This window comes from Carcharodon carcharias, chromosome 3 (assembly GCF_017639515.1).
Source record: "Carcharodon carcharias isolate sCarCar2 chromosome 3, sCarCar2.pri, whole genome shotgun sequence".
NCBI lineage: Eukaryota > Metazoa > Chordata > Chondrichthyes > Lamniformes > Lamnidae > Carcharodon > Carcharodon carcharias.
In genome coordinates this window covers 205,959,239-205,986,978 of record NC_054469.1, presented here as the reverse complement: position 1 = coordinate 205,986,978, position 27,740 = coordinate 205,959,239, and the positions used below count along the sequence as shown (strand labels likewise).

Sequence of the window (27,740 nt, the reverse complement as noted above, 5' to 3'; positions counted from 1 at the left end):
ATTAAAAAAACAGAATTCTACTGTATCTTAACCCGCTTGTGGCACTGCTCTATAATTACACTCTATATCCCTGCGGGGTTAAGCAATAGTCTTATACTACTGACGTATTATAGAACTGCAATTCTGGGTTATAAGATTACACTACATTTAAAATGTTATAAGAGGATGAAGTGAGGATAAGAGGTCGACTGTTTAGGTTATATTTTTAGAGCACCAATGAGGCTTTTCAGACAAAACGAGAAGGTTCATCGTCATCGCTTGTTTTAAAATTCAATTCTAGAGTGTACATTAAAATAATAAGCAACAACCTAAACAATAAGTTGAAATGCTACCGTTCAAAATTCAAACAGTCGGCACTCTCTTACCATCTTGTCTAACACAGTGAGTCTAAACACTGGACTCGTAGCCTGGGAGCTTATGGAAGAGATTGCCTTTCTGAACAATGGTTATGTTATTATTCAGTTCCACTTCAGTTCACGGATACATGTACCTGTGATAAATGATGTTCCTTCAGCTGGACCGCGAGGCATGATCAATTGATTCAGATTGAATCAATCAATCGTTTAAGCTTGGTGGCAACCATTTACCTCATTGTTATTTGTAAATTGGTGTGTGCAAATTGCCTGCTGCGTGAGCTACATAACGTCTACAGTGAGCGTGAAACTCTTTGGGAAATCGCCGAGGATGTGAATGCGCCTATATAAATGAAAGTCTATGGTTGTACTCTACTGATGCTAAAACAAGGCAACAAGCTACTTCACAGAATGGAAACTTTAAAAAAAATCTAATATACATCATTTATAAAGATTTCACAGCAATTCGAAAGCTTTAATAAAACATTGATCCACGTTGTACTGGAGATAACCTATATTATACCTGCTGGGCGGGGAGATGCAACACTGACCGCCAGAGTTAGACTAACAGGCCTACACTAACGCTGCATGAGACCAGAGCAATTTCTGCGTTGCAAAGACTATGGAGCAATGGACCACGAGTGCAAAATCTTGACTTCAAAAAGGATCGACCCTTACACTTTTAACATATAACCATTAGGTTGAAGTGCTTCAGTAGAAACAGCATCTCTTTCAGTAAGTGTTTAAAGATCAGGGGGGGAAAGCGCTGAACACTATTACGCAAATCACATTGCATCATTTACAAGCAAGTCATTTCGGCACATTTCCCAAAAGTTTGCTAAGCACTTGTATTCTCAATTACTGAGTTATGATCTATTTTGTTAGTTCTCTCATTTCTTGATTGTAGAGAAGATTTACCAGAATGCTTGCAGGGATGAGGAATTTAAGCTAGGAGGTTATGTCAGAGAAACCGGGGTTGTTTCCCCTTGAAGCAAAGGAGATGGAGGGGAGATTTGATAAGGGTGTACAAGATGATAATCAATTTAGATAAGGCAAAGAAAAGCTGTTCCCATTAGCTGACAGTACAGAAACTAGGGGGCACAGATTTAAGGTTTCAGGCAAGAGAAACACGAGGAAGAACTTTTTTATTATTACACAGTGAGCAGTGATGACCTGGAACTCCCTGCGTACAAGTGTGGTGAAAGCAGAGATGATTAACTATTGGAAGTTGGATGGGCACTTGTGGGAAATAAAACTTGTAGGGCTATGGGGATGAAGCAGGGGAATGGGACTGACTAGATCACTCTAGAAAGCCAGAACAGACTTGGCTGGGTTGAATGGCCTCCTTCTGTGCCATAATGAATTGATGATGTCCAATTACACTTAATTAAGTACATTTTGCCAAGACATGTTCAGGTTTTAAGCAGGTTTCCCAGTGAAAATACAGTCTAAAATAATTTAAACATGCTCAACAGCACAAAAGCGTCAGCACCACTGGTGTAAGCTGGGTTCTTACACTTGCAAACCCCAAGAATAGCCTAGATGTTCGAGTGCAGGTGTAGAGGCACCCACATGCACAGTCCCTCCTCCCTCAGAACGTTATACACTACCAGCTTACTCATATAATTATGGTTTGTCTGTATTTTAATCAACAAAACAATGACACATAACCAAACATAGACTGTGAAGAAGTCAAATATTCTGCTCGAGTTGCTTCAAGATACCTGAAGCATGATACGTACTCTGCATGTTATTTTCTGTGATGGAGTCAGCCATGGCTCAAGTTTGTAGCACTCTCACTTGGGAGTCAAAAGGTTTGGGTTGAAGTCCCACTCGAGACTTGTGCATAAAATCCATGCTGGCACTCCACAGTGTAGTACTGAGGGTGTTTTGCACTGTTGGAGTGCTATCGTTTAGATGAAACGTTAAACTGCCCCCTCAGGTGGTTCTAGAAGAATCCGTGGATTGGAGGAGTTTTTAAAGTGTCCACCATCCCCCAACCCACATTGTGGAAATAGATGCTCTGGTCGTTTATCATACTATTAATGGTGGGATTTTTCTGCGTACAAACTGACTGCTACTTTTCCTACATTTCAAAGTACTTCAGTACCTGTGATGTAATTTGGGATGTCTTGAGGTTGTAAAGGAGATAAATGGAAGTTCTTTGAAACCACTTTTAAAATGGACAAATCCTGCTCCAACATACCAGCAAAAGCTGATGACGCCAACACCCAGCTTATTGAAGCTGGTTCTACTAAGCCAACAATGGTGAAAAACAACCAAAACTGCCACAGCAGGGTTAATCTTTCAATTGACTTCCTGTGCAGTGTAGCCAAACACTTTGGATGGTAACACTGCTGCTGTTGTGGCAATTACAGCACTAATAAAAAGCTATGTACATGAAACTTGTCTCCACTTGACTACATCAACAGCAGAACCAAGAAATTCAATGAAAACATCAATAGCACCCTGTGAACAAATTAAAAGGTTGGGCACAAACAAGCATTTTTTTTGTGTGTGAACAGGTTTGTGTTTTCTGCCCTTCTCAGAGGTCTAATGCCAGAGAAATAGGTGATGGGAGAACTTAAATCGATGTGTGGAGTTATGCGATATCAGTTACAAGGTGGATGAATATGGATATTCTCCACCCCACCCCAGGTGCTTTCCCTTTTCCGTATTATTCGTGTCAGTGCAGACTCGATGGGCTGAAGGGCCTCTTCTGCACTGTGATTCTGTGATTCACAATGCATCCTGCTTCAATTTGTTAAACTCTCATGCAGTCGTGATATCTATCCAGCTTCCTTTTACTGGCCTGATCCTATGGAGCCCTGACTAATCAATCACCCCAGGATGTGCTTAATGCAAATTCTATGCTTTTTGCTGGTACCAGCCACCTTCGTTGATTAACAATTGGCACTCATATAGCATTTTTAACAGAAAAAAATACCAAACTGCTCTGCTTATGAATAAATATTTTTGGTTTGGCCTTGGAGATTTTAATCACAATACTTCATATGCAAGCTTATTTGATCTTAATATTACTGTGGATAATCTGAACCAATCTTGCCTCAGGCCAGTACAAGCTGCCACTCCTGGTTACAATACTGCAGTCCCATGGACCTCAACCTCTCTTTTATTTATATTCTTCCTGGGTTCTTTCCCCCTTGTATATTAACTATGACTACGCAATTCAAGAACAAAGGTTTAGAAAAATACTTCATCAATATTTGCTTTCTTTTCAGTCTTAGGTTTCAAATAAGGATTTACTACAGTTACCTCTGTCCATTTGTTCATGGTGCTGAAAGACCCCCTTAGTTTAACAGCATCTCTGGATGACTATAGAAAGGAACTACTCCTACAGTATCAATAATCTCCCAAGTCAACAAAATTATGATCTTAAAATATGTGCAAGAACTACTTTGCTATTAAATTGCTAAATTATCATTGAATGAATGGAAACGCACACTTGATTAAGCCAATAAAGACTGTGTAGAGTAAAGAATTAACTCTAATTATAACTCCTTACACACATGCTCAGTAGCTATGTCATAGTGGTGACACTCAGTAACAGATGAGATGACCATGAAGCATCACAGACAGTAATTACAGCTATGTCTTGGTCTTATTAAACCTTTGTAAATATTTAGTATGTAAATAAATGTTTTTGAACAAAAGACCACTGACTCCAGCAAGATCTCTTCCAGAGTAAGAGGCCAACAAAAAACAAAGATAAACTCATATTAACTGATGGTGACAGCAGTGACTACACTCACAGAGAAACAATAGAAAATTGTAGGAAAAGCCTCGCGTGAAACCCAGCAACAACACAGGAGATAACTAAGTAATGAGGCCAGCGCAGTGGCTGGCAAGATGAGCAACACGGGAAAAGACAACCTCTAACTAGGGTGATAAATGGCTAATACTTTGCCCTTAACAGAATCCTTTCAAAATATAGAGGGTCCCAGACAGGCTGAGCAATTGCAAAATTGATAAAGACGTTTTACGCAGTACCGTAATGCCTCAGGTCTTGCAAGAAAAGAGAACAAAGACCAAGTTAGCACTTTGTTATATGCTGTTGAGAGCATAGCAGATGACATGCTGGCCAGACAGGAGGTGAATGAAGAGACAGCCTCCTGTGAGGATGCCATCAGAGTCTTTGACTCATACTTCAGTCTTCATAAAAACATTGGCAGAGGGTGAAACTTAATTGGTGCAGTCAAAAACAGGGTGAAGGGATTGATTCATTCAATCAGCTGTACCACCTAGCTAAAAATTGAGTATGGAACAATAAAAGACGGCCTAACAAGAGATAGAATAATCATTGGCCTTTTAGATGAGAGTCTCTGATTTTTTACAATCTCAGGAAGCTTTGAATTTAAGCAAAGCTGTACAGCTGATTCAGTGGAGGCAGCATAAGGCTTTTGTCAGAGATGCAAGGGAAATTCCCCAAGAACTGCCCAATGAAGTTATTCAATTTGTGGCTTGCAAAACTGTAAGTATAGCAAGGCGTCAACCGCCATTTGACAATGTCTCCGCTCTGGCAGGAAGAATGTCCCACCCAAATTGCGCAGTGCCATGGGGTTGCAATCTAGGCCATTTTAAAATGGTCTGCTGTTCCAAGAAATCTGTATTTACCAGACAGGAGAAATCTGTTACAGTAACCTCCATTCAAGAAACTCAAGTTGACTCAGAATCCTGTAAATCAGTTTTAATAGACAAAACCCCATCCCTACAACACAGGACATTGTAGATCTTTAATCTCCCTTCACAGTATCTTTACAGTGCAGGAGGCCATTTGGCCCATCAAGTCTGCACTGGCTCTCTGAAAGAGCATTCCACCAAGTTGCACTCCCTGCCTTATCCCCGTAAACTTGCACATTCTCTCTTTTCAGGTAGCATTCCAATTCCCTTTTGAATACCTCGATCAAACCTGCCTCCACCACCCTTTCAGGGAGTAGGTTCCAGACTCCAAACACCCTCAGGGTGAAAAATCTTTTCTCACATCACATTTACTGCTTTTGCTAATTATTTTGAATCTGTGCCCTCTAGTTCTTGATGTTGTCTCGAGTGGAAAAGTTTCTCACTACTTACCCTGTCCATACATACCCCTTAGGATCTTGGATACCTCCTCTCAGCCTTCTTTTCTCCAAGGAAAACAGTCCCAACTTGTACAATCTATCCTCTCAGTTACAGTTGTTTATCCCTGGAATCATTCTTGTGAATCTCCAGTGCCTTCACATCCTTCAAGTACGGCACCCAGAACTGGACACAGTACTCCAGATGATGCCTAACTAATGTCTTATACAAGCTCAACATGGTGAGGCTAGATGCAGACAGTTGCGCAAAGATGAAGATGACCGGCCACAAGATAACATTCTAGACCTTAATTTGTTCTTTCGAGAAAGAGCGGAAGAGGATGATAACCAAGATACCACTTATATCAATGATTTGTCACAGTAGGAGATCCTACTTGCTCTACTTTTTGACCTCATACATTCTGATGAAGTTCCAAAGATGTTCACACCTGCTGAGGAGCAAACTCACAGACGAGAGTGTGCAAACTGAACTACTGCCAATAAAAAAAGGAATTCTTATGGTTTTAGGAAGACCATTTTTTTTCTTCGGAATATTCTTAGTCTTTCTCTTCATCTGTCTGATTTTTTCATGGATGAGACATTACATGATATTTTGTTTGTTGCAGCAGAAGTTTGTAGACCCTCTACAGTTATGGAAATGTTCATAGGAGCTGTATGAGCTTCATTGTTTTAAGCAAGAGCAGCCAGCAGCCCAACCTTTCTCCAAAAGTCCCAAAAAGGGAAATTATATATTTTTAAAAAAGGAACATCTCCCATCACCTTTATACTGTGGGACAGAAGTAGAAATCTCTGTCAGAGGAGGTTGGTGTCTTCCAAGGAGAGCATACGTCCTATAATTCCTCAAAAAGAGCCAAGAACGTAGTCAGAGTTTGATGCCACCAGCATAAGAGACTGTGAGGGGAAGAAGTAGGAGAACGTGTGTATAATAGTATGGGGATAAAGACTCGGGAAGAGGTGTAGAGTAAAGGGTTAAATGTAATGATAGCTACTGAACACGTGCTTAAGGAGCTATGTCACAGTGATGACACAGAGATGAGATGAATGTGAAGTATCTCAGAGCAGCTCCAGCTATGTCTTGATCTTATTTAACTTGTATATGGTTAGCATGTAAATAAATGTTTTGAACAAAAGATCATTGCCCCATAGCAAGATTTCTTCTATAGTAAGAAGCCAATGAATCCCCAGATAAACCCACATTAACAGAGTCTATCGCTTTTTATTATTTACTCTGGAAACCATTGAAAAGGTTTTTTTTGATAAACTGTATTTAGTGCATAATCTTGTTTGCATCACAGAGTGTGACCCAACAGAACAAACAAACACAAAAAAAAAGTGGCCCCCACAAGAGTTAAACAATCATTGAAAAACAGTATTAATATCAACCACCCACGAGGGCTGTAATTCAATCTTCGGAGTCAGATTGCTATTACAAGCTGTTCTTCTTGCTTAGATGTCATCCGAATCCCTCAATCAGGTAACTGCTTTGTGATTAACCTTAGCAGTCCATTATTATTCTTCAACTAAATGCTGTGCAGAGAACAGCTATAAATTAGTCACACACCTAGGATGTGTCTGCTGTCTTATAAATTGAAAATTAATAGTTTAACTTGAACATGATTTTAACATTTAAAAGAGAACTATTTCCTTGTTTCTAGAGTTCAGTATGTAATAACTGAAGCTGAAGTTCAAATCATTATCCTGGTACAAACTGTTAGGCCAAGGCTGCTGTTGCAATACATTTCAGGCTCCAACAGTTATATCGCAATGGTCAGAGTGAAAGATGCAGATAATCCCTGCCTTACAACCATAAAGTAGCAGCAATGGGAGAAAGAAAGGGGAAGCCCTACTTATTAGTCTTTGACTTTGGATTTGTTTTTTCCGCTGATGGATGGAATTGCCAGATCATCCATTTTCAAAATTAGTGGAAAATCTGACTGGAAGACAATGTTTCTAACATCGCAGGTGGCACCAGAATATGTCCTGGTAATTGTTGACATTGGCAAGAGATGCCAAACCACATTTTTGGCTTTGTAAAACAAAACTTTGGTTTGACCAAAAAGACACAGCAAAACATTGAAAGAGCTGCACAACTTTCTCAAATAGATTTTAAAATTCTGATGGAATAAATTACTTCAGGTTTGTCTCAGAGATCATACTGCTGATGTACACTACCCATTCTGAAACACCATCTCCCATTTATCTGCTGATGAAGTGTTGGCTCTCAGGTTTAATGTTAGACATTAGGTTCCTCACAAATCACAGAACTGTTATGGTGCAGAAGGATAAAAACAAAAAAACTGCGGATGCTGGAAATCCAAAACAAAAACAGAATTACCTGGAAAAACTCAGCAGGTCTGAGAAGAAAAGAGTTGACATTTCGAGTCCTCATGACCCTTCGACAGAACTTGAGTGAGTCCAAGAAAGGGGTGAAATATAAGCTGGTTTAAGGTGTGTGTGTGTGTGTGTGTGTGTGTGTGTGTGTGTGGTGGGGGGGGGGGGGGGGGGGGAAGAGAGAGAGAGAGAGAGAGAGAGAGAAGTGGAGGGGGTTGGTGTGGTTGTAGGGACAAACAAGCAGTAATAGAAGCAGATGAGAAGAAAGGAGTTGACGTTTCGAATGAGAAGAAAAAAGAGTTGACGTTTCGAGTGTTCTTTTGTTCTGTTGTTTGTGACATCTTTTGATGATCTGCTTCTATTACTGCTTGTTTGTCCCTACAACCACACCAACCCCCTCCACTTCTCTCTCTCTCCGCCACCCAAACCCCACCCCCACACACCTTAAACCAGCTTATATTTCACCACTTTCTTGGACTCACTCAAGTTCTGTCGAAGGGTCATGAGGACTCGAAACGTCAACTCTTTTCTTCTCCGCCGATGCTGCCAGACCTGCTGAGTTTTTCCAGGTAATTCTGTTTTTGTTATGGTGCAGAAGGAGGCTATTCAACCCATCATGTCCGCATTGGCTCTCCAAATGAGCATTATAACTTGGTGCCATTCTTCTGCCTTTTCCCCATACCCTTGCATATTGTTTCTATTCAAATAATCATCCTATGTCCTCTTGAATGCCTCGATTGAACTTGTCTCCACCAGACAGTGCATTCCAGAACCAAACCACTCGCTGAATGTAAAAGCACTTTTTCATATCACATTTGATGCCTTCGCGTTCTTGATCTTTTTACGAGCAGGAACAGTTTCTCATTATCTACTCTATCAAGCCCCCTCATGATTTTGAGCACCTCTATCAAATCTCCTCTTAGCCTTCTCCTCTCCAAGAAGAACAGTCCCAACCTTACAATCTATCTTCATAACTGAAGATTCTCATCCCTGGAACCATTCTAGTAAACCTCTTCTGCACTCTCTCCAAAGCATTTATATCCTTCCTATAGTGCGGTGCCCAGAACTGTACACAATACTCCAGCTGAGGTCTAGCTAACATCTTATATAAGCTCAGCATAACCTTGTTCTTGCATAAGCTTGCTCTTGTACTCTTTGCCACTATTGATAAAGCCCAGGTTACAGTATGCCTTATTAACTGCTCTCTCCACCTGTCCTACCATCTTCAATAATCTATGCACATACACACTCAGGTCTTCCTGCTCCTTAAGAATTGTACCCCTTATTTTATTTTGTCTTCCCATGTTCTTCCTACCAAAATGCATCACCTCACACTTCCCCATATTGAACTTCATCAGCCACCTAATTGTCCACTCCACCAACTTGTCTATCTCCTTTTGAAGTTCTATACCATCCTCCTGACAGATTATAATGCTTCCAAATTTCATATCATCCCCAAACTTTGAAATTGTCCCCTGCACACCAAGATCTAGATCACTTATATATAATCAGGAAAAGCAAGGGTCCCAATACCAACCCGTGGGGAACTCCACTACAAACCTTCCTCCCCAGAATATATCCATTGACCATTACCCTCTATTTCCCATTACTCAGCAAATTTTGTATCCATGTTGCTACTGTCCCTTTTATTTCATGAGCTATAACTTTTCTCAAGTCTGTTGTGTGGCACTGTATCAAATGCTTTTTGAAAGTCCATGTACACCACATCAATGGCATTACCCTTTGTTACCTCTTCAAAGAGGCTCCTAGCTAGTTACTTAAACACAATTTCCCTTTTAGAAATCCATGCTGGCTCTTCCTAACCAACAAACATTTTTCCATGTGACTACCAATTTTATCCTGAATAATTGTTTTGAGAAACTTCCCCACCACTGAAGTTGAACTAACAGGTCTGTAACTGCTGGTCTTATCTTTACAACCTTTTTTTAAACAAGGCAATTCTCCAGTCCTCTGGCATATCCCCCGAGTCCAGGGAAGACTGAAAGATTATGACCAGTGCCCATGCAATTTCCACTCTGACTTCCTTCAATATCCTTGGATGCATCTCATCTGGTCCCGGTGTCTTGTCAACCTTAAGTACCGACAGTTTATCCAACATTTCCTCCTGATCAATTTGAACCCTTCTAGAGTTTCCTCGTCTGTCACCATGGCCTCAGTAGCATCTGCTTCCTTGGTAAAGACAGATGGAAAGTATTCATTTAACACCTCAGCAATGCCCCCTAACTCAATGTGTAAATCCATTTTTGGTCCTTATCAGCCCTACCCCTCCTTTTACCACCCCTCTTACTATTTATGTGCTGATAGAAGACTTTAGGATTCCCCTTTATGTTGGCTGCCAGTCTTTTCTCATGATCCCTCGTCGCTTCTTTTATTTGCTTCTTCACCTCTCTCTGAACCTTCTATATCCCACTTGGTTCTCAGTTGTATTTTCTAGCTGACAGCTATCAGAAGCGCACTTTTTTTTGCCTTTATCTTAATTTCTATCTCCTTTTTCATTTTTCAGCAACTTTCCACGTACAAGTCCTGATAAGCAGTTTATCAAAATTATCACAGAGACTTCTTATCCCAACACCTGCATGTGCACCCTTTGAGCCAGGATTGCTGGAAGAACTAGCCCAAGGACCCATTTGAGGCCAATTATAGAGCCCCTATTGCCATGCCAGCTGGGAGTAGCAGTGTATGATCGGTGGTTACAGTGTTGACCTACTGTACCTTGGTCAGAGCTGCAAGTTGAAGCTCATTGGGCTCATTTACATCCTCCACTGGAGGCATCGTGGTTACCTCCTGAGTGGTTAGCTGGTCTGACCATTGGTTTTCCAGCACTTCTAACGAGAAATAGACAAAACTACTTCACAAAGAGAAAAGACTGTTCAGGGCTGAAGTCCAGTTAGGATATTATGTTGTCTGAGCACTCAAGAACTTGCAGTTCTGTATGATCAACGACGGTGGTTGTCTTGACATCATCTGCCATTTTGAGGAGATCAAGGACTACACTGGCATTTCTGCTCAAGAGAGAGAAAGGCTGGTTATGGATGATGTACATCAGTCGGATTCCTCCAGGCCCATAGAGAGTGTGGTGTGTGTTTTTTTGAAGCCGGAGGTCTTTTAGCCATGGTTCTTTGTCTAACAGGCATGTTACGCTGGCTCCTGTGTCTAAATTAAAATTTGTTAAAATGGCCTTGACTGAAGTTTCTCATTTCCCAAATGAGAAACCAAGATCTTTGACCTCACCCAAGAAGCCTAGCCGTCTCTTTCCTGGGCCTGCAGTTGCAACTTCTTAAGATAATCTTTGGGCCTTTTGTGCATTTCAGAGTTTTTGCCCTGCACAATTGCTATAGTGGAAATCCTCTTGCACTGAAAGCATTGGGCATTGATCTCACTTGTAGGGGCACTCTGCTCCACAGCATTGGCATGGTTGCTTTGCTGGCCAGTTCAGGTATTGCTTTCCCTGGCCTGAAGTATCCCTATGGGTAGAATTTTCTGCTGTGTGTGCAGGCAGGCGCCCGACACACTCGAGCGTGCAATGACATCGGGCGAGCGTCCCAATGTCATCACACACTTGTGCGATATTTCGGTCGGCGGGCGTGCAAGTAGGCAGCATGCCTGCCGACAATTAAGCCGCCTATTAAAGCCATTAAAGTAGTAATTGATGCAGATTTTTTCACTGCCTGTCCAATGGTTGGCGGGTGGGCAAATCGGCCAGATGGCCTTCATATTTTTGAGGAAACCTTATCCAAGGGTGGGATGAGGTTTCCGTGATTAACTTTTTTTTAAAACTAAAATGTTTTGATAAAAATCATCTGTATGTTGAGGGGTCTCATTCTGATGTGTGGATATTTTTTTCTCCAATCTTACATTTTTTTTTTAATTTTAAATTCATCAGCTCCCTGAGGCAGCTCTCTAACTTCAGGGAGCTTTCCTTCACTACTCCCCCGTGCCCACACTGCATTCGGTGCTCCTCCTCCCACCCCAGCAGCATTGAGCTTTTCAGTGCGCCTTTCATGCTGGCTGGCCGTTAATTGGCTAACCAGTGTGAAATCACAGTCAGGGGCTAATCGCAGATGGCAGTCCATTCCCCAGCCACTCCGACCTGAAAATTCTGCCCTATGTTTCTGTTGCTTAGTCAGATGAACTGTTGGTTGGCAACTGCACCATGGTTTATTTTCTCCCCTTAAAATGGTTCTGTGCTGCTCATGAGTTCTGACTGTCTAACTATTTGTATTGCATTCCCCAGGGTTATATCTTCCTTGGCTTGCAGGGAGGTGAGACAATGCATCATCCCATCACTATCATCCTATCACTATTCTGCCTCTGACAAGTTCTGATTTTAAATCTTTGATATTGCAATCTTCTGCAATCCTGTACAGATCATTGATGAATGAATCAACAGGTCCTCCTGGCTTCTGGACTCAGAATTTGAGTATTTTAGTGCTTCTTAGATTTAAATAAATGTCGAATGATTTTAGTACATCTTTGAATTTTGCAGATGATTCATTAATTCCCTGTCTTGCAATAATGTCACTCGCAATCGGGCCTAACGTGTAAAGCAGCACATTCACCTGTTCTGCTTCTGACTTTTTATTTAAACCTGAAGCGATGCTGTATCTAAAGAATCTTTTCCTCTAAAGTCCCCAATTTTGAGACTGATCTGGGCCTTGGGTTAGTCTGAATTGACTTAGAAGTGTGGAATTCTGATCCATGGTTACATTGTTTTAAAGTATAGATTCTGCTTTAAGAGCTGTCTGAATTTCACAATGGCGTTATCATTCACAGGAGAGACAAAGGGATTTCCCATTCTTGCCAGTCTTGGTGAGCTCCACAACAACGGAAATGGCATTCAGCTTGAAAAGATTTTTCAACAATGGCTGCTTGAATCAACTGCCTGCAGAGTTCTCTTGTTCAGTGTTTTACTGATTTGATTCATGAGTCCGTCAAATTCTAGCTTCTACTTGACTTTTACAGAACAATCATGATGTTCCCAAAATAGTTAATTAACTCTTTCTTCCCCCCCTCCCCACTTCTGATGAGCTTGAATGCTGTGTGTTCAGGCTCCGATTCAGGGATCAGGTTTTAGCTACAGGTTTCTCTCAAACTACAATTCTTATTCTGAATTAAAGGTTTCTCAGGACTTGCTCTAGCCTGAACTAGATATTGCTCACCCTTACCAATTCTGTCGACTCTGCACTCTGAAGCTGGACACCCAAAGGAGATTCAATGGCACCTTCTGCTGCAGGAGGCATTTTAAATTCCTGCCTTCAGTTTCCAAGCCTTTCTTTGGAGCTTTAGCCTGGCAATATTTCCTATGCACATCTGCTTCTGGAGCTTTTCAGGTTCAAACGCTTTTTTGAATTTTTCCTCAGTCTTCCAGAATTTTAGTTTCTCTGTATTTTTAGTGAGGTTTGGGGTTTTTTCCATGAGCTGCTACCACTTTGCTGGGTGTTGGTACAGTTCTGTAGATCTGAAGAAGTCTTCATAGTCATACGTAGGTTAACTGTAAGTCCTTAGGACTCTTTACAAATTTACAGTAAAGGGTACAAGCTAGGAGCTGTCTCCATGCTTGTTGGTACACACGGCTCTGTCCAACACTCAACTGATTCTGGGTGCAGGTCATGTGTTCTCTTACACCACTGTGTGGCCAGTACTGTACTTAGTCCCGCATTCACCGTGTGCCAGACCCTTATACTATAGTGACCTCTTAGAGCTGATTAAAAAAACAATCTGAAATCACAGCCATCCAAGCTTACAAGTATTTTGGAACACAGCATCTGTCCTATAAGCATATTGGCCATTATTTTCCAGCTGCTCCAATATAATTTGAGGATGTAGTTCATGTTCAGCAATTACCCACATGAATAAGGTTCAGCTGGCACAAGCATGCTGTGAAAGACTTTTAAACCAAATCAGGCAGATCGATTGGCAACTTGCATGATATAGAAAAACCTCCAATGCCATCGCCCCCAATGCCATCACCCACCAGACTCATGCAAGGGCTAAGCCATGCACAAGACAAGGGCTTACTCGCAGCTTCCTTTGTTACCAACATTTGATCTCGTTTTGGAGATGTTTTGTCTTGTATGGCATTTCCCTTCATTCTCATGCCTGGAATTTTGACAATATCTTGTGCCCTTGAGCAAAATCTGGGTATTCTCAAACATCTAGTTTCTATTATCTCCTCCACTGTAGATGTCTTTGGAGATTCCACTCTTTTATTCTTTTGTGGGTTGTGGGCATCGCTAGCTAGGCCAGCATTTATTGCCCATCTCTAATTGACCTCTAGGTGGTGGTGGTGAATTGCCTTCTTGAACCATTGCAGTCCATGAGGTGTAGGTACACCCAGACTGCTGTTGGGGAGGGAGTTGCAGAATTTTGACCCAGTGACAATGAAGGAACAGCAATATATTTCTAAGTCAGGGTGGTGTGTGGCTTGGAGGGGAACATCTAAGTGCTGGTGCTCCCATATGGCTGCTGCCCTAGCCTTTCTAGGTGGTAGCAGTTTTGGGTTTGGAAGGTGCTGTCTAAGGAGACTTAGTGAATTTCTGCAGTGCATCTTGTAGATGGTACACTGCTGCCACTATGCATCGGTGGTGGAAGGCTGCTTTATCCTGGATGGTGTTGAGCTTCGAGTGTTGTTGGAGCTGCACTCATTTAGGTAAGTGGAGAGTATTCCATCACACACCTGACTTGTGCCTTCTGGATGGTGGACAGGCTTTGGAGAGTCAGAGGGCTTGTTACTCCCACATAATTTCCAGGCTCTGACCTGCCCTCTAGAAACCATTGTATTTATATGGCTAGTCCAGTCAGTTTCTGGTCAATGATAACCTCTAGGATGTTGATAGTTGGGGATTCAGCAAGTGTAATGCCACTGAATGTCAAGGGGCGATAGTTAGATTCTCTTGTTGAAGATGATCATTGCCTAGCACTTGTGTGATAGAAATGTTACTCGTCAGTCCAACCCTAGATATTATCCAGGTCTTGCTACATTTGAACATGGACTGCTTTAGTTCTTGAGTCATCACAAATAGTGCTGAACATTGTGCAATCAGCAGCAGACATCTCCACTTCTGACCTTATGATGAAGCAGCTGAAGATGGTTGGGTCAAGGACACTACCCTGAGGAACTCCTGCAAAAATGTCCTGGATCTGAGATGATTGACCTCCAACAGCCACAGCCATCTTCCTTTGTACTTGGTAAGACTCCAACCAATGGAGAGATTTTCCTTTGAATCACATTGACTTAAGTTTTGCTTGGTCAAATGCTGCCTTTAAATTTCAAGGGCAGTCACTCTCATCTCAAGTTCAGATCTTCTGTCCACCAAGGTCAGGAGCTGAGTGACCTTGGCAGAACTCAAATTGAGCATCAGTGTACAGGTTATTGCTTAGCAAGTGCTGCTTAATAGCGCTGTTGATTAACAATTCCATCACTTTACTGATGATCGAGTGTAGACTAATAGGGTGGTAATTGGCCAAGTTAGATATGTCCTGGTTTTTTGTGTATAAGACATATCTGGGCATTTTTGACATGCTCACAAGATTTTCCCAGCTAGTGCTACTACCAATGCAGCATCCTTATTGCTCACAACATTAAGCTGGCAGGTGTCTAAGGTCTTCATTTCCAATTCAACAGATGGTTACCAGTTTCCAACTGACCCAAATAAACCTACAGATTAAAAATACATCATCTCTGCTGTGCATGCGGATCAAAAGAGAGCAATTTCCTTGTAACTATGTCAATCTTAAACTCCCCCCCCCCTCCCCCCAAAGGCCTTTCCTGACACCCCACTGCCTCTCTCCCAGACCCAGGGCAATTACATTTGTAGAGGGAGTATTCATATCACAGAAATTACAGTTAAAATTTAGTTTTAAAATCAAGTGCAGCAGCTGTGGAAAACCCAAGTGATAGTCGTCTGTCAATACAATGCTTTATTTTCTGTATGTGTATTCTTAGTGTTGCAAGATCAATTTTTTTTTCAAAGTGAATTAAATTCTGCCCTTTCAGTTTTGGTTCCATTAAATGGGACAATAATTATAAATATATCTTACTGTCAGACAATCAGAAAACAGGAACTGTTGATCAAATCCTTTGTCAATCTCCAATCTAGTTATAATTTCCCTATATTCTCGTAAACTAGTACAAATGAAGTTTAATGCCATTAAAACAGACCATCTGGTCATTTATTTCATGGCCGTTTGTGAAATCTTGCAACGAACAATTGGTTGCTGAATTTGTCCACATAACAGTGACTGTACTTCAAAAGTAATGCATTGTTTGGGAAGTGGCGGAAGGATGTAACGTCTAACAAACGAAGGGACCAAGTGAAAATAAATTCTGCATTCAGCCACTGATCAACTAGAAAGTTTTACCTTGTATTTATAAAATACTCGTCATATCCCAAATGCTTCATAGACAATGAATCACTTGGTTTTGAAGTGCAATCGCAATTATATAGGCAAATATGTCCCGCAAATGGTGACAAGTTAAGTGACCAGTTAAAATGTCCTTGCTAAGGTTCACTGAGGAATGAATACTGGCTAGAACACCACAAGTCTGTTTTTCAAGAAGTTTCTTGGGACCTTGTGTGCCCAACTAGTCAATATGTCAAGGGAATGCATTCTCCTCCTCCTCAATGGATTGGACACTATCAACTCATGATGCATTGCTAGGTGCACCTTGGGTAATGACCAACGTTAATTTGTAATATGTTAACTACATCCCAAAGGATTCCAAAATCTACTTTATCACCATATTGCATAACAAATTGCTTCAAAAAGAAATTTAAATTGACCTGCTTATGGTGTTAAAGTTCATGCAGGAAATCTCAGCAATCAATGGCAAAAAGAATTACATCTTGTTGTAATATGGTGTCAGCTGTTGTGGCTCATTGATAGGAAGCCCTTGAGACTTTAATATTTAAGCATAAACCTCTATTGTTAACCTTTAACTATTTACAGATCCCAGGGTACAATCACGCTTGTTGCTGTTACCTTCCATGCAGGCTGGTTCCAGAGTGTTCTCTCAATGTATTACCATGTGACTACATATTGTACCATGGGCTGTTCTATTCACCAGTCCCACATAAACCCTTGCTCTGCTGAGCACCTTTACATTACAATGGCATGTAGGCACATATAATATCATACAACATCCCAGTTTTTCTTCTCCAAAGAAAGCTTTCCTGCCTTCCAACAGAGTATTACAATACAATCTTTACTTGCTATCCATTCTCCCCCACGTCAAGACTCTGACCTTACAAATTCAGATGGTCTTGAAGCATGACAGTTCTTCCACACCTCAGTCTATCACATTCGGAGGAATGGTAACCAAGTACCAGAAACAGTGTTACTACTATCTCCATTTGATTCACTTTTTGCACATCTTCAAGTTGCATTTCTCTTTATTAATGGCTCGCCTGCTTTTTTCAGACACTGTGGCTTTGTCCCATTCCTTCTGAGGGGAATGTGTACTGTGCTCATTCCTAGGGTAGACTCGAATTTTCTTTTTCCGTGGTGTCTACCATGTTCTTGCTGGACGTATGTATTTTGCAAATGGAACCTTCATTTCCATTTATTTCACACATTTTATTTTCAAATCCTTTTGCAAGCTTATGAATCTTTTCAGTCAGCTCAGCTTTTTCTTCTAGTGCCTTGCACTTCAGTATTAGATTTGCATTTTCCAATCTCATTTTTCTTTCTTTTTTGTGTCTCTAATGGAACTTTGTCCTTGTCCTTCATGTTGGACTCGCTGTTGGTCAGGTCAGCCAGCTCTGTGTCTGGTGAAGTCTTAGCTTGTTTCAGTCCTGTAATTGTGCTACTCATGGCTTCATTATTCACTCAGTTTAGAAGGTTCCTTTCAATGCCTCCTCTTCTCCTTTGAACTCTTCTTCAGCTTTTTAATCTGTTTCCTGTAGCTTTTGGCTTCCTCCTGAAACAGTGAACACTGCTGAGCCTGCTCTGCCAACTGGTCCTTCAGTTCGTGCAGGGTGACGTTGAATTCATTTTCTTCCCTTCGGAATGTTCCAGAGGAATAAACTTCAACCTGAGGGATTCTTGTAGCATGTGAAGGTCTATCAGCAGGTTTCCTTTTCTTTGTGAAGCTCGCTTGCTTCATCTAGAGTTTTCTTGTAATGCAGCATAGCTTCCTCAAGTGTATTCTGCTGTGCTTCCATTCTGCTGTTGAAGACAGTCTTCCAGTTCTGTCAAAGGGTCATGAGGACTCGAAACATCAACACTTTTCTTCTCCGCCGATGCTGCCAGACCTGCTGAGTTTTTCCAGGTAATTCTGTTTTTGTTTTGGATTTCCAGCATCTGCAGTTTTTTCGTTTTTATCTTCATTTCTTCATGTTGCTGAATGATTATGCATTCCTTTTTGCATTTGATCTTGAAGGACAATCAGTTGTTCTTTCAACTGTTTATTTTCCTGCTGACCTCTTGCAAACTCACACTGGGCTTCAGTGCATGTTTCGTTGCTACTGATAATTCCAGAGCAGCTTTTTGAGGCAATATTCAACATCTGCTGCTGCTCATGTTTTCCCATGGCTACATATTGATTCTTCAAAGAGTCTTTCAGGGTCACAACTTCTTTGCGTGCCTTTTTTGCCTACTGTTTTGCCTGGCTGTACATCTGGTTAAGTTTTCCCAACTCCCACTTAGATTTTCCAACTGTGGAATTGAGAGTTGTTATTTCCTCCTGATACCTTTGCATCATCTGAAATTTGTTTCAGATTTTGAACAGCTTGTTTCATTGAAGACTTCAGTTTATCGTGTATTTCAAAAGGTATATACTCAGCTTGAATCTTGCACTTCAAATCTTCCAATTCAGCTCTGATGCCAACATTTTCCTGTAGAAAAACTTCATTTACTTTTTGCATGTTTTGCTTCTTCTGAGTTACCTCAAATAGCTTTTCTTCATTCACAGCCATCTGCTCACTCCACACTGTTATCCGCTCCCTCACTCTGGAGTCTTTTGGATCCCTTTCTCTGGGGTCTTTTGGATCCCTTCCTCAGGGCTTTCTTGTTGCCCCTGGCACTTTAATGGGGGTGAACTAGACCTTGTTCTCGGGTCTGCACTCTTCACAACTGAGAGTTTAAAATATTTGTAAAAGCCATTTAATAGTTCACCAAATATGTCAAGTATTGATCTATACATTGGAGTACTCCACAGCCACCAGCAAATAAACCAAAGACAAAAACCTATCAACTTGTACTACTTCTGATTCCTTGCTTAATCCTACAAGTCTCCTGTAAACTAAAAATTGTCTTCTTCAAGATTCTGACTCTTGGGTCTGGTTTAGCTCTTCCCATTGCAAAAATGGTTTTTAATTTGCTATCCATGGCTGGTGTTCCCTTTTAATTACAGCTTTAAATGTCAAGACCACTTCAAGACGGTCAGTGAGGTAGCTGTTGGCTTTCTATGCTGAGAGTTTCCTATGCTTTTTGGGTTCTGGTGGGCTCTCCAGTGGTCGTGGCTGCTTTTGTTTTTGAACTTATAAACTTTCAAGATAGGAGTATTGCTTTTTCTCCATTAGTCTTTCATTTTTTTCCTCTGCAGGTCCCCTTCTTTGGAGTTTTGATGGGCTTGTGGCCCAATCAGGGCCTTTTTAAAACTTAAAGCGAAAGTGCTTTTCTCTTCTGCACTGTGCACCCTTTATTTTTTCTTTCAGGTAACTTTCTTTTCTTTTAATTCTGCAGGTGTTTTCTTTTCTCCCCTCTCTGTGAATGCTCCATGCTTTTAATATGCTGGCTGTTAACTCTGCAGAAATTTGTGTCTTTATGCAAGAAGCTATGTACCTGACTGAAAAGAGTTCCCTTTCTCTCAAACTCTGCAGGCTTTTTCCTTTTAAACTGTGCCCTGCAGATTTCTCTCTCGACTCTGCCAGCCGATTTTTTTAAACTTCAGTGCTGCATGGCCAACACTGCTGCAATCTGTCGAGCCCTGGGATTGCCACCTATTTTATAAATGTAAGCACCACTTTCTTATTTGTAACTTATGTTAACCGTCTCTTGAACTGTCCAGTACTCTTCACATTGCATCATCCAGGGCCTTGCAAATTTTTGCTCACCCTTGGTCTCGGTGATCTGACCAGGTTTTTTTTTTTACCTTTTTGCTCTGCATCACTCAGGGGTCTTGCAATAAACTTCCACTCACCCTGGTGGATTCCTCAAATTCTAAGGCTGTAGCAAAGCTTCTGCAATTGTTTCTTCAAGTTTCCTTCTTCAGCACATGTCTCTCTAGTTTGGCTTCAGCTGATTTTAGTGTTTCATATCTTGGGATACTGTTCTGGGTTCTTTGTTTAAAATGCTGCCACCTTTCAGATCACCGCTGATGTGATGTCTTTTAGAAGGTCCCACCACTGCCAACTATGTTGTACTATGGTTCTTTGGATGTCTATGGTTCTTTGGATGTCTCAATGATTAGACTTGTATATTTGAACATGAACCATTTGTTGTTAACCTTTAACTATCTACAGATCCCAGGTTATAGTAATGCATGGTGCTATTACCTCCATGCAAGCTGGTTCCAGACTGTTATCTCTAGACTGTTCTGTCAGTCTATTACCAGATGACTCGCTGCATCATACTATGGGTGGTGCGATTCTCCAGTCCCACATTAATCCTTACTCTGCTGAGCACCTTCACATTACAATGGCATGCAGGCACATATAACATCACACAACACATCTGTACTGAAGTTATTAAAGGGAATAATCATCAACTTTGTTGGTGTTTTTTGTATTTTGAAAAAAACTGTAAATTTTATAATTATCTTAAATCACAGAAATGACAGAACAAGGTGATTTGAGCCCACTGAGACTAGACCGGTGTTAACTTCAACAGGAGATTTCTACTATTTTGTTGCCCTTTCCTGCACCTTTTTATATTCTTCCTTTTCAAATACTTACCCACTTCCTCTTTAATACAATAGAAACATAGAAAATTTATTACAGAAGGAGTCCATTTGGCCCTTCATGTCTGTGCCACTCAAAAGAGAGTTATCCAGTCCAATCACACTTTCCAGCTCTTGGGCTGCAGCCCTTCAGGTTACATTACTTCAAGTGCATATCCAAGTATTTTTTAAACGAAATGAACATTTCTGCCTCTATCATCCTTTTAGGCAGTAAGTTCCAGATCCCCACCACCCTCTGGGTGAAGAGAATCTCCCCTCAACAGCCCTTTAATCCTTCTACTAATCACTTTAAATATATGGCCCTAGTTTAGTGACCATTCTATCCACTCTCACTCAGTCCCTCAATTTTATACACCAAATTTCTCTTCAGCCCCCTCTTTTCCAAAGAAATCAACCACAGCCTATCCATCCTTTCCTTATAGCAAAAATTCTCTGGCAACTTGTCCTTGAATCCCATGGGCTCTTAAATTTTCTGACCAGTCTGCCATGTGGGGCCTCGTCAAAAGCCCTTTTAAAATCCATGAAGATTACCTCAAATACCAACATCAACCCAAATCAATTAATTTAATCAGGCACTGTCTTCTCTTATTAACTCCATATTAGCAGTCCTTGGTTAATTTGTGCCTTTCTAACTGATGATGATTTAAATTGCCTCCAATTTTTTTCAAATAATTTGTCCACCACCAAGTTTAGGCTGGCCGACCTGTAATACAGGGCCCATCCTTTCCTCCATCAATTTGTTGCCTCAATAGCCACAGACTAAATCATTCCACATTTTAATAAAGCTCTGTAAAAGAATTCTATTTACTTCCCCTTCTCCCTAATGATTTCCTGAGTCTGTATTTGGTTTGCCAATTCATGGGAATAATCCTCTCTTTATCCTATTCATTTTCATGGGCCTTCCACAAATAGCTATAAAATATCCAGTTGACGATGCACCTGGAGGAGCTGAATATTTGGTTGATCAACTATAATAATGAGGTGAGGCAAAAGTAGCTGCCTTTGACTTCTAGGCAACATTTGACAGAGTGTGGCATAAGACCATAAGACATAGGAGCAGAAATTAGGCCATTCGGCCCATCGAGTCAGCTCCGCCATTCAATCATGGCTGATAAGTTTCTCAACCCCATTCTCCCACCTTCTCCCCGTAACCTTTGATCCCCTTACCAATCACAAACCTATCTATCTCGGTCTTAAATACACAAATCAAGGAGCCCCAGCAATACTGGAGTCAATGGAAATCGAGGGGAAATTCTACACTCCAGTTGGAATAATACCTAGCACAAAGGAAGATGATTGTGGTTGTTGGAGGCCGATCATCTCAGCCCCAGGACATCACTGCAGGGGTTCCTCAGGATAGTGTCCTCGGCCTAACCATCTTCATCTGCTTCATCAATGACCTTCCCTCAAAAGAACAGAGGGGGGGGAATGTCGTTAATAATTTCACAGTGTTCAGCACCATTTGCACCTCCTCAGATACTGAAGCAGTCTGTGCCTATATATAGCAAGACCTGGACAACATTCAAGCTTGGGCTGATAAGTGACAAGTAACATTCATGCCACGCAAGTGCCAGGCAATTACCATCTCCAACAAGTGAGAATCTAACCATCTTTCATTGACATTCAATGGCATTAGCATCACAATCTCCCAGCATCAATATACTGGTGAGGGTTACTATTGAGCAGCCATATACTGTGGCTACAAGAGCAGGTCAGAAGCTAGAAATCCTGCAATGATAACTTCACCTGCTGACTCCCCCAGTGCCTATCCTCCACCTCTACAAGGCTCAAGTCAGGAGTGTGATGGAATACGTTCCACTTGCCTGGATGAATGTGGCTCCAAGAACAATGAAGCAGCTCAACACAATCCAGGACAAAGCAGCCCACTTGATCAGCATACTATCCACCACCTAAAATAATCACTCCTTCCACCACTGATGCAGTGTTAACAATGTGTACCCACAAGATACACTGCAGTAACTCGCCAAGACTCCTTTGAAAGCACCTTCCGCACCTACATCATCTACCACCACAAGTTCAATAACGAGGCCAAAAGATGCATGGGAACACCACCACCTGCAAATCTCCACCCCCTCCGGCCATACACATTATCCTGACTGCAAACTGTATCACTGTTCCTTCACTGTTGCTGGGACAAATTCCTGAAACTTCCTTCCTAAGAGCACTGTGGGTGTACCCACACCACGTGGACTGCAGCGGTTCAAGGTGGCAACTTATCACCATCTTCACGGGCAATTAAGGATGAGCAATAAATGCTGGCCTTGTCAGTGATGCTTGCATCCAAAGAAATAATTTGAAGTGTTTGAACAGTTTGACTAACAGGAATAAAATTTCCAAAAATCTCCAAGTTTATCTCCAATATCTCAAACCAAACAGGAGGCATTTCTTGCGATCGCCCGCGGCTGTCAAGTTAGCAACTATTTCACATGTTTACCCTCATCATTAATATATTAGCAATGCCAAGAATAGAGATTTAAAAAGTACCCCACTATTAATGCCAGCTTAATTTGAGTGCATTAATACTTAAATATTATATTTTCTCTTATGTCCTTGTTGCTCCTATTGAAAAATGTGATAACTGCTTTTCTCTGGATCTGATTATGATGCAAACATACAATTAAAAAAAAAAGATTCACTTCCCAAAACCAATTCTGTCATTTACTAACCCAGATAAATTCCATACAACAGAAGAACATGCCAAGTCAGAATGAAGCAGTGTTCTAATCAGATCTCTACAGTGTGCAGCTATTGATGCACCACCTTGCCAATAGTCTTTGCCACTAAAGATTTGAGAATAAACTTTGAACTTCTGCTAGCTGTAAGGGCCCTATATGAATTAAATGTGGGGATTCTCAACCTATATATGAGAGATTGCATGCCTGCATTGCAGGAAAGTACTAATTATTTAACATCAATTGATGGTGTTTTTACAGAGGCTGCTTGAGATTGTGGTTAAAATATAAATTGGGGAGAAGTTACTTTCAGCACTATTTTTTCGAACTCAATCAGGCTAATGACATTTATGTGAATAAAATGAGCAAGTTAAGCAAATTGATAAAATGGCACTCTCATCTCTTTCCAACTGAGTGAAGGGGGGGAATGCAAGCACCTCGCCTAGCTCGGGGCTACAAATCGACAGTAGCTGTGAAAGCCGAAGAGATCACACTCTGGCTAGTGCTACTGTGAACTAGCTGTGGAGCATGCAGGAGAAAGAACAGTGGCAATGTTGCCTTCCATGGACCCCACTTACTCTGGAAGATACTTGGCCACCACAGAGAGCACCTAATGTATAAGGTGTTCAAACAACATAGCCAAAAGCCCCAGGTTACATTTAAAAATGCATTTGTATAAATCTTGACGTTTCAGATAACCAGCACAATCTCCTGTACCCATTAAATGGCAGCTCCCCAACAGTGCTGAGCTTTTGAACAAGACTGTGACCATCTTCACCTGCACCTGTCTATAAACGGATGAGACCACCGTAATTAATAATTTTCTGTCTAAACAGACAAAAATAAAGGGAAGTTAAAATTATTCAGAACTCTTGGGAGCTTGGTGAATTTGGAAGTTTCCCCTTTTGTTACAAAGCTGTTGCATGCACTTAAGCATTTTAATCAGCAGTTATTTTGCTTCATATGATTCAAAAGTCAGCAGATTAGCATGGTCAACATTGATTTCACACTATGACTCACACCTTAGTGCACACTGTTTTGTACTCTACCAGTACAATATCAGGAGGGCAAACACCTTACTTGGAAATAAAGTTACGTCAGGTGCGAGCAGCTAGCAGCTCTATAAATGATTGCACATTGTGTACATATTTTAAGAGTCCAAAGTCTTCGGGAACTCTGTTGCCTGGTTTCAAGTCCAAGTCTTCATGTGAAACACTGGCAATCCTTCCCAGCGCTTAATGCCATTCAGTGTATATACACACACACACACACAATTACCCCTCCCCCCATCCCAAAAGTGCCACAAAAGATAGGGCACTTCACATTACCATTTCTTTTCTAAACAAAAAGGAAATTTGGTTCAAATATAAGGCTAATTTATTAATGAGAGGAGTGTTATCCCACGTAAAATATATAACATCACTGAGTTAAAGTGGAGCTGTATCCAAGGTTGCAAAGTTTAACTGATTGATAGAGGAACTCAGGCAATTATTAAATTGTTCACTAAGGGAAAGTTTGAAGCTTGGCATATGTATATTAGGTTAAGGTCAGAGGTCAAAAAAACATCCAGCACTCAAGATTGCTTTGGCTCTGCAACAACAAAAAGTTATGCTGTGTGTGTTTGTAGCATGACAATGCACTATGTTAAAATTGTAGATATATTGATTGGGACAGAGTAGACGACAGTGCAGGAAAAAAACAAGAAAATTCAGTTTCTTTTGCTGTATTCAACAATGTTCTAAGAAGTTGAATAGTGAACGGTATTAAAGGCCCCATGAAGTGAACTTGAAAGCCACTCAGTTCTCATCTAAAGAAAACCTGCTACAAGGCACAAGTCAGAGCCAACCCTTGTGCGGGAGCAGGAAGAAATGCAACAGTTCAAGGTGACACCCCTCCACCTTCTCAGGGCAATTAGGTTTGGGAAATAATTGCCTGCTTTGCCCAACTCCTAAAAACATTATTTTAAAAACCGGATGTAGAAAATCCAGTCAGAAAAGAATTCGATTGTTTGGAATACCACATTACTGCCATATATTAAGCACTGCAGCAGGATCACCATGTAAGGCAGGGAAGGAGCAGCTAATAAATTCTCTCTTTTCAGCTAATATAAAATCTTTTTATCCATATCTTATTTACCATAACCATTTGATAGGAATATGTGCACGATTTGATTTTCTTTTTGGTAAAATCCCAGGGCTTAAGGGCATTTTAAAAATGTTGAGGGGAGAAAGTGCCAGGCAGATTAAGGGGCTAGTATTCAGCTCACCTGCCAGGGGTACCGCAAAAACTTAGAAACAAAATGGTTGTGTGTTGGTGGGTGACGGGGGGGTGGTGGTTGTGCATTTTTAAGGCGATCGTTTAAACTGCATGATTTGTAGTATTAAATGGGAGTTGGGCTTGGCCTTGCATTCATTCAGATCTGGCCACAGCCAGGTTCGTGCTGGCATCTCCAGGAATCAAAGGCTAATCTTCAGGACACTACTGCATTTTTAGGATGTGGGTAAAGCAGGTAACTATTTCCCAAGCCTAACAGCTCTGGGAAAGTGGAGGTCTGTCACCTTGAATTGTTGCATTCCTTCCCGCATGCAACTGCAATCAACCCAGCAGAAAAAACATGCGGAAATAAAAACTATGCTTTATTTGATTCTTGGTTCCAGGGGCGCATCGACAGCTACAACCACTTAGAACGCTAGGGATCGAATACTGCATTTTCCCAGCTGAGAGCCCCTGGTGCCAAATTGCCACTCCTTCCCAACTTCTGTTAACATGATCCAAACCAGCTGGTGAAACTGAAACCAAGACATTGAGCTTTGCTTCATCGATAGAGTTTATTGACTTTGTTCAGTCACATAGCTCTCCTCACACGCCCTGTGTCCCAGCTATCCCTGTTTATATGTGCTCCAAGTACTTAATTAAACAATGCCCTTCATCCAGTGTATCCTAAAAATATAATTAACATAACATCTTCCAGATGGTGGATCTGGCAGAGTGCTAGCAGGTCAAGAAAATAATAATCAGGCCTAGCCTTTAAGACTGGCCCCAACTCCATGGGTTTGCACACTATACATTGGAGAGCAAAACCATGCACAGTATTATAAGCATGGTCCAACCACAGTTCTATTTAGGTTTAACCTAAATTCTCTGCTTTTTAATTCTATTCACCTAGAAATGAACCTCAGTCCCTTTATTTGCATTTTGAGTTTATGAGATACTGTGCAGATTGCTTTGTAGCATGACAACTGAAGAGATTTTTTAATGTACTATAACAGAATTGCAGGTACATAGATTGGAACATTCCACAACATTGCACAGATCCAGGTGCAGATTTGTTTTTCTTCCTAATTTTACAGAAGGGTTACTTTTAATTTATTCTTTTCAAGGAATGAGCGTGCATTGGCAAGGCCAGCATTTGTTGCTCATCCCTAATTGCCCTAGAGGTGGTGGTGGCGGCTTTCTTGAGCTGCTGCAGTCCATCTAGTACACCTACAGTGCTATTAAGAAGGGAATTCCAGGCATTTGGTCCACCAGTACTGAAGGGACAATGATAATAGTTCCAAGTCAGGATGGTGTGTGGATATAGAGGCCATTCAGCAACAAACAGCAATAAGAAAGAGCCACCAGTTCACGTGTTTTTGGTCACATTTACCAAGGATCACAGCGCTAGGACAGGATGCTGGGAGCACTTCCCTGCTCTTTGAATAGTGCCTTCCAGGGCAGATAGATCTCAATTTGATGCCTCATCTAAAGCCAGCACCTCTGACGCTACTGGAGTACTACAGTGCCAGAAATGAAAAAAAAGGAGTGGAAGAAAGTTCAATAGTATCCTTCAAAAGGGAATTGGATAAATATTTGAAATTCTACCCTTCATAAACTTGAAATCATCCAAAACTTCACTGCCAATCTCTTAAATCGCACGAAGTCTCGTACTCCCATCAGCCCTGTGCTCACTGATCTACATCGACTCCTGGTCAAGCGACATCTTGACTTTAAAATTCTCATCCTTTGTTTTCAAATCCCATCATGGCTTTGCCACTCCCTATCACTAATCTCCCCCTCCCTCACAATCCTCCAAAAGACATCTGCACTCCTAATTCTACATTTTCAATTATATTCACTCCACCAATGGTTCTGTTGCCTAGGTCCTAAGCTCTGGAGCCTTCCCTTCATCTCTCTACTTCACTTTCCTTCTTTCAAACCTTAAAACCTACCTCTTCGAACAAAGATTTTTGTTATCTATTCTAATAGTCTATGTTATGACCGATGCAGTTGGTAAAGCGGAGTTATTTAAAAATCCCAGAGTGAAACTTTAAACAATTGTCATAACCTATAATTTAAAGTGTTATGT

The 27,740-nt window shown here is 41.1% G+C and overlaps 1 protein-coding gene across 2 annotated transcripts in view; it reads right to left on the bottom strand.

The window, feature by feature from the left end:
- LOC121275944 (solute carrier family 12 member 7-like) overlaps positions 1 to 27,740 on the bottom strand; it is a 465,011-nt gene that overhangs the window by 334,515 nt on the left and 102,756 nt on the right. The window lies entirely within an intron of this gene.